Consider the following 12,437-nt stretch of genomic DNA (forward strand, 5'->3'; position numbering starts at 1 on the left):
TTAGGGAGCCAAACATGAAACTCGCAGAGAAACTGCAAAACCCAGTCTCAGAAATACTCGCCCACACCTAAAACCTCAGTCACTGAAAGTCTGAAGTCAAATGATTATGTGAAATCTTGGTAGTACATGTGGTTTCATTAGATTATTCTTTGTATCTATATTTGTACTATCTTATAAACACTATAAGTTTTAAAACTATACAAAAGGCTCTATGAAAAATAAATTGGACTTCATTAAAATTCAAAACGTGCATCAAAAGACACTATCAAGAGAATGAAAAGACAACCCATAGGATGGGAGAAAATCATGTATCTGACAAAGGTCTACAATCCAGAACGTATAAGAAAAACTCCTACAATTCAACAATGAAAGACCACAACCCAGTTTTAAAATGGAAAAGGGACTTGACATTTCCCTGAAGATGTGCTCATGACCAATGAGCACATGAAGAGATGTTCACTGTTAGCCGGGCACGATGGCTTCACGCCTGCAATCCCAGCACTTTGGGAGGCGGAGGTGGGCAGATCACCTGAGGTCAGGAGTTTGAGACCAGCCTGGCCAACATAGTGAAACCCCATTTCTACTAAAAATAGAAAAATTAGCCAGGCATGGTGGCGGGTGCCTGTAATCCCAGCTACTCAGGAGGCTGAGGCTGGAGAATCGCTTGAACCTGGGAGGCAGAGGTTGCAGCCAGCTAAGATGGTGCCATTGCACTCTAGCCTGGGCGATAAGAGTGAAATTCCGTCTCAAAAAAAAAAAAAAAAGAAAAGAAAAGAAAAGATGCTCACTGTCATTAGTCATAAAGGAAATGCAAATCAAACGTACAGTGAGATGCCACTTAACACCCACTAGGATGGGTAATCATAGAATGGGAAAAATAAAATAAGTGTGGGTGAGGATGTGGAAAAATCAACTCTCACACACTGCTGGTGAGAATGTAAGATGGTGCAGCTGCTATGTGACCGTCTGGCAGTCCCTCAAACGATTAAACGTAGAGTTATAATGTGACCCAGCAATTCCATATATACCCAAGAGAAATGAGCATTATTCGTGATAGACAAGGGTAGAAACAGCCCCACGGTTCATCAGCCCATGAGCAGATTAACTGAATATGGTGTATGCATATAATGGAAGACTGTTCAGCCATAACAAAGAATGAGGTGCTGATAAATGGTACGACATGCAGGGACTTTGAAAACAGGTTAAGTAAAAGAAGCCAGTCACCAAAGACCGCATATTACCTGATTCCATTCATATGAGTGATGCAGAACAAGGGAGTCTACAGAGATAGTTGGTTAGTGGTTGCCTAGGACTTGGGGAAGAGGTCTGGGGAGTGGAGAAGTGACGGGTATAGTATACATGGTTCCCTTTTGGAGTGATGAAAATGTTCTAAAATGGACTGTGGTACCGGTTGCTTATTTTAATATATCTGTGAATATATTTTAAAAACCATTGAATTGTACACTTTACATGGATCAGTTTTTCAGTTTGTGAACTGTATCTCTATAAAGCTGGTTTGTTTGTTTTTTTTTTTTCCACTTTTGTTTTTTACTTAGATAGAGTCTCGCTCTGTCGTCCAGGCTGGAATGCAGTGGTGCAATCTCAGCTCACTGCAACCTCTACCTCCTGGGTTCAAGCGATTCTCCTGCCTCAGCCTTCTGAGTAGCTGGGATTACAGGCATGCGCCACCATGGCCAGTTAATTTTTGTATTTTTAGTAGAGATGGGGTTTCACCATGTTGGTCAGGCTGGTCTCAAACTCCTGACCTCGTGATCCGCCCATCTTGGCCTCCCAAAGTGCTGGGATGACAGGCGCGAGCCACCGGCCTCACCAAAGCTGTTTTTAAAAAACCATACATACAGTGAGATTTCACTTCATATCCACTAGTCTGGGCCATCACTTTTAAAATGGAAAATCACAAGTGCTGGTGAGGATGTGGAGAAATTGGAACACTCGTGCAATGTTGGTGGGAATGTAAGATGGTACCGCCACTTTGGAAAAGAGTGTGGAGATTCCTCAGTAAGGTTAAACACAGAATTACTATATGATCTAGTAATTCTACTCCTAGGTATATATCCCGGAGAACTGAAAACAGGTGTTCAAACAGAAATTTGGGCTTAATGTTCATAGCAGCTCTATCCACAATAGCCAAAAGATGGAAATAACCCAAGTGTCCATGAACAGATAAACAGATCAACAAAACGTGTTGTGTTCGTACAATGGAATAGTGTTCAGCTCCGAAGGAAGCACTGACGCACGCTACAATATGGTTGAGCCTAGAAAACGTGCTAAGTGAAAGAAGCCAGACACCAAAGGACCAATGTATGACTCCATTGATGGGAGATCTGCAGAGTGGACCAGTCCCTACAGAGGGGAGCGATCAGTGGCTGCCTGGAGCTTGGAGGAGGGGAATGGGGAATGACTGGTTCCTGGGTACCGGGTTTTGGTTTGGGGTGATGAAATGTTCTATAACCAGATAGCGATGATGGTTGCCTAACATTGTAAATATGCTTAATGCCACTGTTGCACAATGTAAAATGGCTATGATGTTAAATTTTCTGTGTGTTTTACCACATACACACATAAAACTTATTTTGTGCCGTTAAAAAGAAAAAGCTCTATGAAGCACCTCTATTATTACTGCTGTGATTAATGTTTGGAGAACAATGATCAGAGAATTAAAAGTATTAATGTTTGTAGAATAACATGTGGCCATATACCCTTAGAACCCAGTATGTATATGTGTCCACATTGTCAGTGCTGCTGGAGTCCAGAGAAGTATGGGAGTGGCGCTAGATGTTCAGAGAGCCCTGGTGTCCCTAGGCCAGGCCATCCACTCAAGGACTCAGATCTCCCCCACACCTCACACTCCCTCACATTCAGAACAGCGTTCTCTCCGTCTGGCTCCAAGGGGTCAGTGTCTATTCCAGTCAGGTTCTGCATTTCAAAGGAGGCAGCGTTAAGAGACCAGATCGCCTTCTCCTGCTAGGAAGTCTTTGTCCTGATCTCTGCTGGTCACTGCCTCTAGCCCTGGAGTCCGGAGTCAGGCCCAGCTGAGTGAGCGAGTTGCTGCTTGGAGCCTGGCCCTGGGCACAGAGGGAGGTCTGGAACTAGGATGTGCATAGGCTTCTGTGATCCCCCAGCACCTGGGACTGGAATGTCTGGGCCCTTCCTGGGTCTCTGACCAGGGCTATGTTATAAGGACAGGGCGGTTCTGGAGAAAGCAGGCCAGCTGGTAAACATCCCATCCCCCTAAATTTTAGTTTATCCCCCATACAGCCTCCTCCTGGCAACTTCAGAGAAATGTCAGAGGCTAATGAGATAGAGGGAATGCAGTTTTGAAACAGCTTTCAAAATTCACTCACTTTGACCTTCTGCTTCTGGTCAAGAGGGAGTAACAAGGACGCATTTACCCTCCTGCCTCCTCTCTGAAACAACCCAAAACAAACACAAAATATATGAAGCAATTGTTTTCAAGACACGGGACACCAGGCGGTGAAGGACAGTAATCCCCAAGAGACGGGAAAAAATGAGGCGAGTCGACGACTGGCCTGGTTTACTGCCTTGAGAGAATGACCAGACCACAGAGCAGAAACGGGGATCCCAGACAGAGCCCAGTGGACTTCCTGGGTTGAGGAAACAACTGAGTGTCTCAGGAGAACTAAGGGACCGGAGTGAGCAGGACAGAGATCTGGAGAAGGGAGCGCCCTGGAGAGCTCCACATGTTCCCTCTCCACATCAGCTGAGTGTCTGTCAGTGCGTGCACGGGAGGAAATGACTCCAAGTGGGATCGGGTCAGAGGCAACTCAGCATCTGCGCAGAGTGGAGAATAGTGCAGACAGAGGCGTGAAGACAGTTGCTGTGGATAAGAACACATGGGGCTGGGTGTGGTGGCTCATGCCTGTAATCCCAGCACTTCGGGAGGTCGAGGAGGGCAGATCATGAGGTCAGGAGATCAAGACCATCCTGGCTAACACAGTGAAACCCCATCTCTACTAAAAATACAAAAAATTAGCCGGGCGTGGTGGCGGGTGCCTGTAGTCCCAGCTACTCGGGAGGCTGAGGCAGGAGAATGGTGTGAACCCAGGAGGCAGAGCTTTCAGTGAGCCGAGATTGCGCCACTGCACTCCAGTCTGGGCGACAGAGCGAGACTGCTCAAAAAAAAAAAAAAAAAAAAAAAAAGACAGTTATTCAGTTATTGTACTGTATTCCATATGTTCAAAAAGTTATGTTGAAACATGGAAGATATCAAAAAATTCAAAATTGAACATCTAGAGATGAAAGCAGTATCTGGAATTAAACAACACTGGGTGGGATTAACAGCAGATTAGATGATACAGAAGAAAATATTAGTAAACTTAAAGACATAGCAGGAGAAACTATCCAAAATGAAAAACAGAAAGAAAAAGGAACTTAAAAATGAAAAAAAATCAATGATCTGTGGGACAGGTACCCTAAATATATGTAATTGGAGTCCTTGTAGAAGAGGAGAAAAAGGAGATAACAGAAAAAATATTTGATGAAATAATGACTGAAATGTTTCCAAATTTGATGAATAAGTCCATAGATCCAAGAAACTCATTATACCCCATCACAAAAACATAAAATGCACAAACTACCAAAGTTGCATCAAGAAGAGTATGTAATCAAAATAGCTCTATATCTATTTTTATTTATTTTTAAAATAGAATATCTGGATAAAATGTTCCACAAAGAAAATTCAAGGCCTAGATGACTTTACTGGGGAATTGCATCAAACATTTAAAGAAGAAATAATACCAATTCTCCACAAAATTTCCCAGAAAACTGAAGAGGTGGGAACACTTCTCAATTTATTCCATGAGGCTGGTATTACCCTGATACCAAAATCAGAGACATTTTTTGAAAAGAAAAGTACAGGCTGGACACTGTGGCTCGTGCCTGTAATCCCACCACTTTGGGAGGCCAGGGCAGGAAGATCACTTGAGTTCAGGAATTTGAGACCAGCCTGAGCAACACAGCAAGACCTCAGCTGCACTAACATTTTAAACAATCAGCTGGGCATGGTGGCATGTTCCTGTAGTTTCAGCTGCTTGGGAGGCTGAGGTGGGAGGATCACTTGAGCCTGGGAGGTTGAGGCTGCAGTGAGCTGTGATCACACCACTGCATTCCAGCTTGGGTGACAGAGCAAAACCCTGTCTCAAAAAAATAAATAAAAATAAGAAAATTACACACCAATATTTATCATGAGCATAGATGCAAAAATTATTTTAAAAATTTTAGCAATTGAGTTCAAGAATGTATAAAAACCATAAAACATGATAACCGAGGCTTATCCCAGGAATTCAAGGTTGGTTTAACATCCAAAAATCAATCAATGTATGGTATAAGGATAGACATATAGATTAATAGAATAGAATTGAGAGCCCAGACATGTATGGACCATTCAACAGGGGAAAAAGTAATCTTTACAAAAAATGGTCCTGGGACCACTGGATAGCCATATGCAGAATACATTTGGGTCTCTACCTCATACCATATAGAAAAATTAACTAAAAATGAATCAAAGATCTAAATGTAAGAGCTAAAACTCTAATGCTTTTAGAAGAAAACATAGGTGTAAGTTTTCTTAATCTTGGATTAGGCAATGATTTCTTAGATACAGCCAGAGAACAAGCAAACAAGGAAAAAAAATCAGACTTCGTCAAAATGAAAAGCTCTTGTGCTTTGAAGTACATGATCAAGAAAGTGAAAAATCAACCCATAGAATGGGAAAAATATCACAAATCCTTCCAGCGTCAGGCCTGGGAGATACCAGATGCTAAGGAGAAAATCCAAAGGACTTGGAAGACCCTTCTTCCACCACTTCCTCCATTCTCAGTGCATTTCTGAGGACTGAGACAAGCAAACCACCCTTGGCACCTGGCACAGTTCTCCCAGCCCACACAGAGATCTCAGACCTTCTGCACGCAGGCACCACATGTCTTGAAAGGGGATTTTGTTCTTATCTGTCACATTTAGGCACCCTGGTTAGAGTGTGTGTGTGACTGGGAGGGATGAGGAGGGAGCCCCATGCAGGAATGTCTGTTTCCACTCACTCCATAGGATTTCTAACTGCCCACAAAATGATGCCTTTGCTTATTCTTTGTGTGGATTCTGAAGCCCAGCTTCAGGAGTGCTGGGGTTGCTAATCCTACAAAGGGTATTTTGTGTGAGTTCAGTGTCCTTCCTAGTGGGAGCCAAGGCCAGTGGGGCCACCCACTCCACAACTGCCTTTATGCTGCTGGGAGCGGAAAAAGGGAGAAAGTGGGAACCATTCAGATTCTTTGGCTGCGGTGAAATAAATGAGTTTAGTGAGTTTAAGCAAAAAAATTTTGATTTACTGAAAAGAGAGCAACAGAAGATAGAGATAAATATCCAGATTTGAAGGATAAGCACTAGGGAGATGCCAGGGAGCTCGGCAGCCCGGCCTTGTGTAATCGTCTCCACAATGTTGCTGCAAGTGGACTTGGCTCCAGCCTGCTTTTTCCCAGTGTGCTTTTGCACCAAGTTTAATTCCAAGGACAGAAGACTTAAATACCCTACCTTTTCTTTTTTAAGAGATGGGGTCTCGCTCTGTCACCCTGGTTGGAGTGCAGTGGTATGATCATAGCTCATTGCAGCCTCAGACTCTTGGGCTCAAACAATCCTCCCACCACAGCTTTTCAAGTAGCTGGGACGGCAGGCGCCAAGTACCGCACCTGGCTCAAGGGTCAGAATTTTTAAAGTTAAAAAGTCACAGAAAGGCGGGGCATGGTGGCCCATACCTGTAATCCCAGCATTTGGGAGGCTGAGGCAGGTAGATCACAGGAAGTCAGAAGTTCAAGACCAGCCTGGCCAACATGGTGAAACCCTGCCTCTACTAAAAATTCAAAAATTAGCCAGCACAGTGGCACGTGCCTGTAGTCCCAGCTACTTGGGAGGCTGAGGCAGCAGAATCACTTGAACCCAAGAGGTGTAGGTTGCAGTGAGCCAAGATTGTGCCACTGTATTCCAACCTGGGCAACAGAGTGAGACTCCATCTCAAAAGAAAAAAAGAAAAGTCATAATACACATGTGATATTATAGCAGCTGCCCTCTTCAAGGATGCCTAGCCTTCCCATTCAAAGGGTGCCAGGTCTGTGAGCTGATCCGGGTCTGGGAATTTCATAACAGGCCATGGTTCTCTAGCATGCTGGCTTTACTTGGGCCTCTGGCAACCTTCCTGAGACTGCAAAAAAAGGCGGACATGAGTGGATTGATTACTGACATAATTTGGGGGATCCCTATCAATCATCCATGACCTGAGATTTTGGAAGATAAGGTGACTCCCTGATATCCGTGCTCCACTTAGCCCTACCCAGTGCACTTCCAGAGTGAAGACCCCCAGCTCCCAGCAATTCTCTCACCCCTCAGAGACTGGGGATCCCCCTTCCATCACTGTCCCTCCCATTAACATTCCATGGCAGTTTACACTTTGTGGCAAGGCTGAGGGTGGTGGAGTCACCTGATTCCGTCCTGAGGTCCGTCCTGAGGGGTGGGTGGGGTGGAAACACACAAATGTATCCATTTCAGCATCTTGTCTCCCACAGCTCAGAACCAGTCTCTCTCTAATGCCAAGGGTTCCTAGCCTTTCTGCGTCATTTCAACACCATCAACTTTGCATCAGGAGGTTGTTAGGACATGGACAGCACCCGCTAAGCCAGTACACAGAATGCAGAATTGTCTTATCAATACCCTTGGTGCAAGCCAGAATCCAGTTCTTCCTTCTTTGGCCAAGAACCCTCAAAATCCATTCCCACATTCTCCAGACTTCTGGCAATGTGGATGAGTGACCTCCAGCAATTTCTCTGGGTCTCTCTGCACTTCTCCCTCTAATCTAACCCATACAAGCTGAACTCCTGTTATGGGGCAAGCAACGTTACGCAGTGGGCTGTGAAGGGAACTCTTAATTCTCCCCTTCAGAAGAGGAGCATCTTTCTCAGGTAAGAAGAACCTAGTAGGGGGTGTTTTAAAGGACTCGGGGGATCTGGAGGTTCTCCTAGTTTTCCAAATACTCCCAAATATCCCTGTTCCAATGGTTGGTGTCTCATTCTTTTTGTGTTATTGCTTTAAATTTCACATCAAATCTCTGGGAAGTTCATGCAGACAACTAACGTTTTCATTTAGCAACCTACAGGTTTGTTTCCAAACTCTGTCTCTAATGAGATTTTAGCCTGGTCACAGAAAAGCCTTGAGTTCTGCTCTCCACCTTGAGATGAGCTTTGTAGGATTTAATCTTGATGTGCATCCAAATATCCAGTGCTGTCAGAGGCAACTACATGTCAGCTGCATTCTGCATTCTTTTAAAATTATGTCACAACAGCAACTGTACAACCCTCAAAACCCTGCCTCAGTGCACACCTGGTTCCAGCTGGCCACGGAGGGTGGCCTGACTAGGCATGAGGCCCGTCTGTACCATGGGCAGCTCTCCCCATCCATATTCATTTCTTAGGGCTGTCATAACAAAGTACCACAAATTGAATGGCTCAAACAACAGAAATGTGCTGTTTTACAGTTCTGGACGCTGGACGTCTGAGATAAATGAAGGTGTCAGCATGGTTGGGTCCCTCCGAGCCTTCGAGGAATCTGTTCCAGGCCTCCCTCCCAGCTTCTGGCGGTTTGCTGGCCGTCTCTGGGGCTCCTTGGCTCACAGGAGCATCACCTGGGTCTCCGCCTTTAACTTCACATGGTGGTCTCCCTGCGTGTGTGTCTGTGTCTAAATTTCCCTTTTTTTTTTTTTTTTTTTTTTGAGACAGAGTCTTGCTTTGTCACCCAGGCTGAAGTGCAATGAGGATGTCGGCTCACTACAACCTCCGCCTCCTGGGTTCAAGCGATTCTGCTGCCTTAGCCTCCCCAGTAGCTGGGATTACAGGTGCCTGTCACCACACCCAGCTAATTAAATTTCCCCTTTTTATGAGGACACCAGTCATGATGGATCAGGGGCCCACCCTACTCTAGTAGGATCTTGATGTGGACTCCCCAAAATTGATGTATCCAAGCTCAAGCCCCAAAGTGACTGTATTTGAACATACGGCTTTATCAGCTAATTAAACTCAAATGAGATCATAAGGGTGGAGACCTAATCTCATAATAAGAAGAGAGAGATCTTGTGCTCTTTCTGCCATGTGAGGACACAGTGAAAAAGTAGCCAACTGCAAGTTAGGAAGGGGGCCCCTCACCGGGAACCAAGTTGGCCAGCACCCTGATCTTGGACTTCCCGATCTTCAGAGCTATGAGGAAATGCATTTCTGTGTTTAAGCCATCCAGTTTCTGGTATTTTGTTATGATAGTTTCAGCAGACTAAGACAGACCTCATCCTAACTTAACTAAGTACATGGCAAGACAGTCCCATTCTGAGGTGCTGGGGGTTAGGACTTCAATATACACGTTATGGTGTCAATGCATAACGCCGTCCACACCAGAAAGTAAATGGGAGTTTAACTACTCTCTACTCATCTAGATCCCAAGAACTAATTCCAAATATCCCACATTTTTCTGCTGGCCTGTGGCCTTCAACCTTCTGTCTAGTAGAAATTTCTGTCAGTTAGGGTTTTTGGTGTACAGGTAACAGAAACAGACTTGGCTCCAGCCTCCAACCACCTTGGGTTCCTCTGTGTCTCTGCGTAAGATTCAGATTCCCAGGAGTGCCTCTGATTGGCCCAGTCCACACGTGGCAGGGCATTGAGGGTGAGGCACACACACCAGAACCAAGGCAGGGTCAGGGGAAGGGTCACTGCCTAAAGGCAGTGATTCTGGGTAGAAAGGCCAGCAGGAGTTCTGGGAAGAGGACTGGACTGCTCCATTGAGACCTAGGATGTAAACACAGGCAAACCCCTCCTCCTCTCAGGGTCTCAATTCCTTTTTCATTAACCAGGAGCAACAAGACTTGTCCTGCTCACCTGACAGGTTAGCATCAAACATAAATGAAGACAAGGATGAACTTGGAAATTAACACAGAGACTTGTTATTACAGCAGCCAGGCACCCGGTCCCTTCTCTCTAATCTAAACAACCACAGCCCTGCAGTTTCCAGCGTGAATCATGTTGCCTTCTCTCCTGGAAACCTTTCACACATCTCTTCCTAAAGACCGCACACTGAATGCGGCATTCCCGTGCAATTGTTTTCCATTTCCACATCCCACAAAACTCTCTTCCAAAGAATTTGGGTTTGCCCCATGATAGAAACAAATAGGCCAGGCGTGGCGGCTCACACCCGTAATCCCAGCACTTTGGGAAGCGGAGGCAGGCAGCTCACTTGAGGTCAGGAGTTCGAGATCAGCCTGGCCAACACGGTGAAACCCCATCGCTACTAAAAATACAAAAATTAGCCACGGTCAGGATACCGCGGCCATTGAACATAGGTCAAAGGGCAGGCAGTGCCTCTAATTGGGAAAAAACAAACTATGACCTTAAATAGATGAACTATTTAGAAGATTGGTTTTTTAAAATCTATTTTAGTATTTCCAAGTGCAAGCACCTTTATTGCTCACCAGACAATGAAGCACGCAGCTTAACACAGGAGGAGCTACCTGTTGGAGGTTTTGGGGTTTTTGGTTATGATGTTATCAGTTAGGAATGTTTTCAGCTGCAAATAATAGAAAACTTAAGTGTGGTGAAACAAATAGGGGTTCACTTCTCTTACATGACAAGAAGGGTGGCTGCTGATGCTGATTTAGCAGCTCAGTGAGCTTGGAGCCAGCCTTTCCCTGATTCTCTTTGCTTTTATCTCATGATTACAAGAAGGCTGCCTGAATTCCTGGCATCACATCTTTATTCAAGGCAGGAAGCCAGGGGAAAGGGGCTTTTTATCCAGAAAGCCAAAGCTTTTTCTGAGGTCCTTCTGTCAGCTTTCATCTCGGTGACCAGAGCTGTGTCCCATGGCCTGGAAGGCAGAGAAAAGAGCATTTGGCTTTTCCAGATGCTTTAGTGAAGGCAGGCAAGGGAGGGAGGAGGGAACTGGGATTGGAAGAGCTAATCCACAGCGAAGGCTGTGGCTCCTTAAATCTTCATTTGTTTACACCCGGCAATGTAGTATTTTTCAAACTGGAGAACTGTGACCTACTAGGGGGTTGTGAAATCAGCTTCGTGGGTCTCTGACCAGCATTCTTTTAAAGTAAAATAAAATAGAAAACACTGATGCTCAACTAGAGAGTGAAAGTCGGGACTGTTTGTGACACAGCTGTGTTAGTTTTGTATCTAATGACCTACATGTGAGTCTCAGTCAAGAAGATGGGGAAGCCGTTGCCACAGGGGGGTGATGTGCAGAGGGGGTTAGGGGTGGGCTCAGGGGTCAGACGGCCTGGGGCACTTGGCCTCTTTGGCTATGTATGGCACACATTTGGGCAAGTTACAATCATCCTTTTAGGTCTATTTCTTCTATTGTAAAAGAGAGAAAATAATATACCCACCTTGTTATATGTAAAATATGGGCTAGCACACAGTTTAGGTCCCAGTAATTACCCGAGAAAATGCTGTTGGTATTGGTATCTACTGATAACCAGTCGCTGCCAGGCCCCGCTTTTTCATGACCCAATTAGGTTCACTTAAAAGTAGCAACATACTCACAGGTAAACCAGAAATGTTACAATCTCCTCCCCCACAAAGAGTTGACTTTGGCACGGTGCCATCCACCGAATCCTATGGGATGCTATTAGAGAAAATCCTAGGAAACCTGTTAATTTCCCTGCAGGAGGGCTAATGTTGAGGGTGCAGCTTGTGAATGATCGGCATGGGGCCAGGAGACCCGTGGAAGAAACTTCTCTCTGGCTTCGGTCCCAGGAATTGCTGGGCTTCTTCCGGAAAACTCACTTCCTTTCATCTTTGGGACGGAGCAAATGATGGAGTTGATCCTGTTTCCCTGCTTGCTTTGGCCCTATTAGGAGTTCCTCTCTAGCAGAGAGCACAGGACTTGCGCCAGGGAGAATATTATGGATGCCTAGCTTTTTTCTACAACCTTTTCCTAAGTCCCCTCTGCCTCAACGATTTCCTCCCATACTTTTTGTGTCTGTGTTTTTATCACAATGGGCTCCTCCCCTGGCCCTGGGCCCCCTTTCCCCAGGGGTAAAGCAGCACTTGAGCCTCCCTCTGTGTGCAGAGGTGACACTACCTCTACTATCACCAGCCCCACGAAGGGACTTCCATCCAGCAGCCCCACTGGGTGGGAGCGCCCATTTCTACTGCCCGCATGGCTGTCTGTGCAGTTTAGGAATGCCGGGGCTGGGAGCTAGGCTGGGTACACTGTGCAGGGGACACGCCGCCCTGCTCCCTGTGCCTGGCATCTAGAACTGAACACTCTACCGCTATGGGAATGGAACCCAGGGCACGACCATCTCAGCCTGCGGAACGATCCAGCCCAACTGGTGAGACTCCCGCCCTGGTGTTGGGGGCCAGACAGGGTGC

Source organism: Piliocolobus tephrosceles, chromosome 8, assembly GCF_002776525.5.
Source record: "Piliocolobus tephrosceles isolate RC106 chromosome 8, ASM277652v3, whole genome shotgun sequence".
Taxonomy (NCBI): Eukaryota; Metazoa; Chordata; class Mammalia; order Primates; family Cercopithecidae; genus Piliocolobus; species Piliocolobus tephrosceles.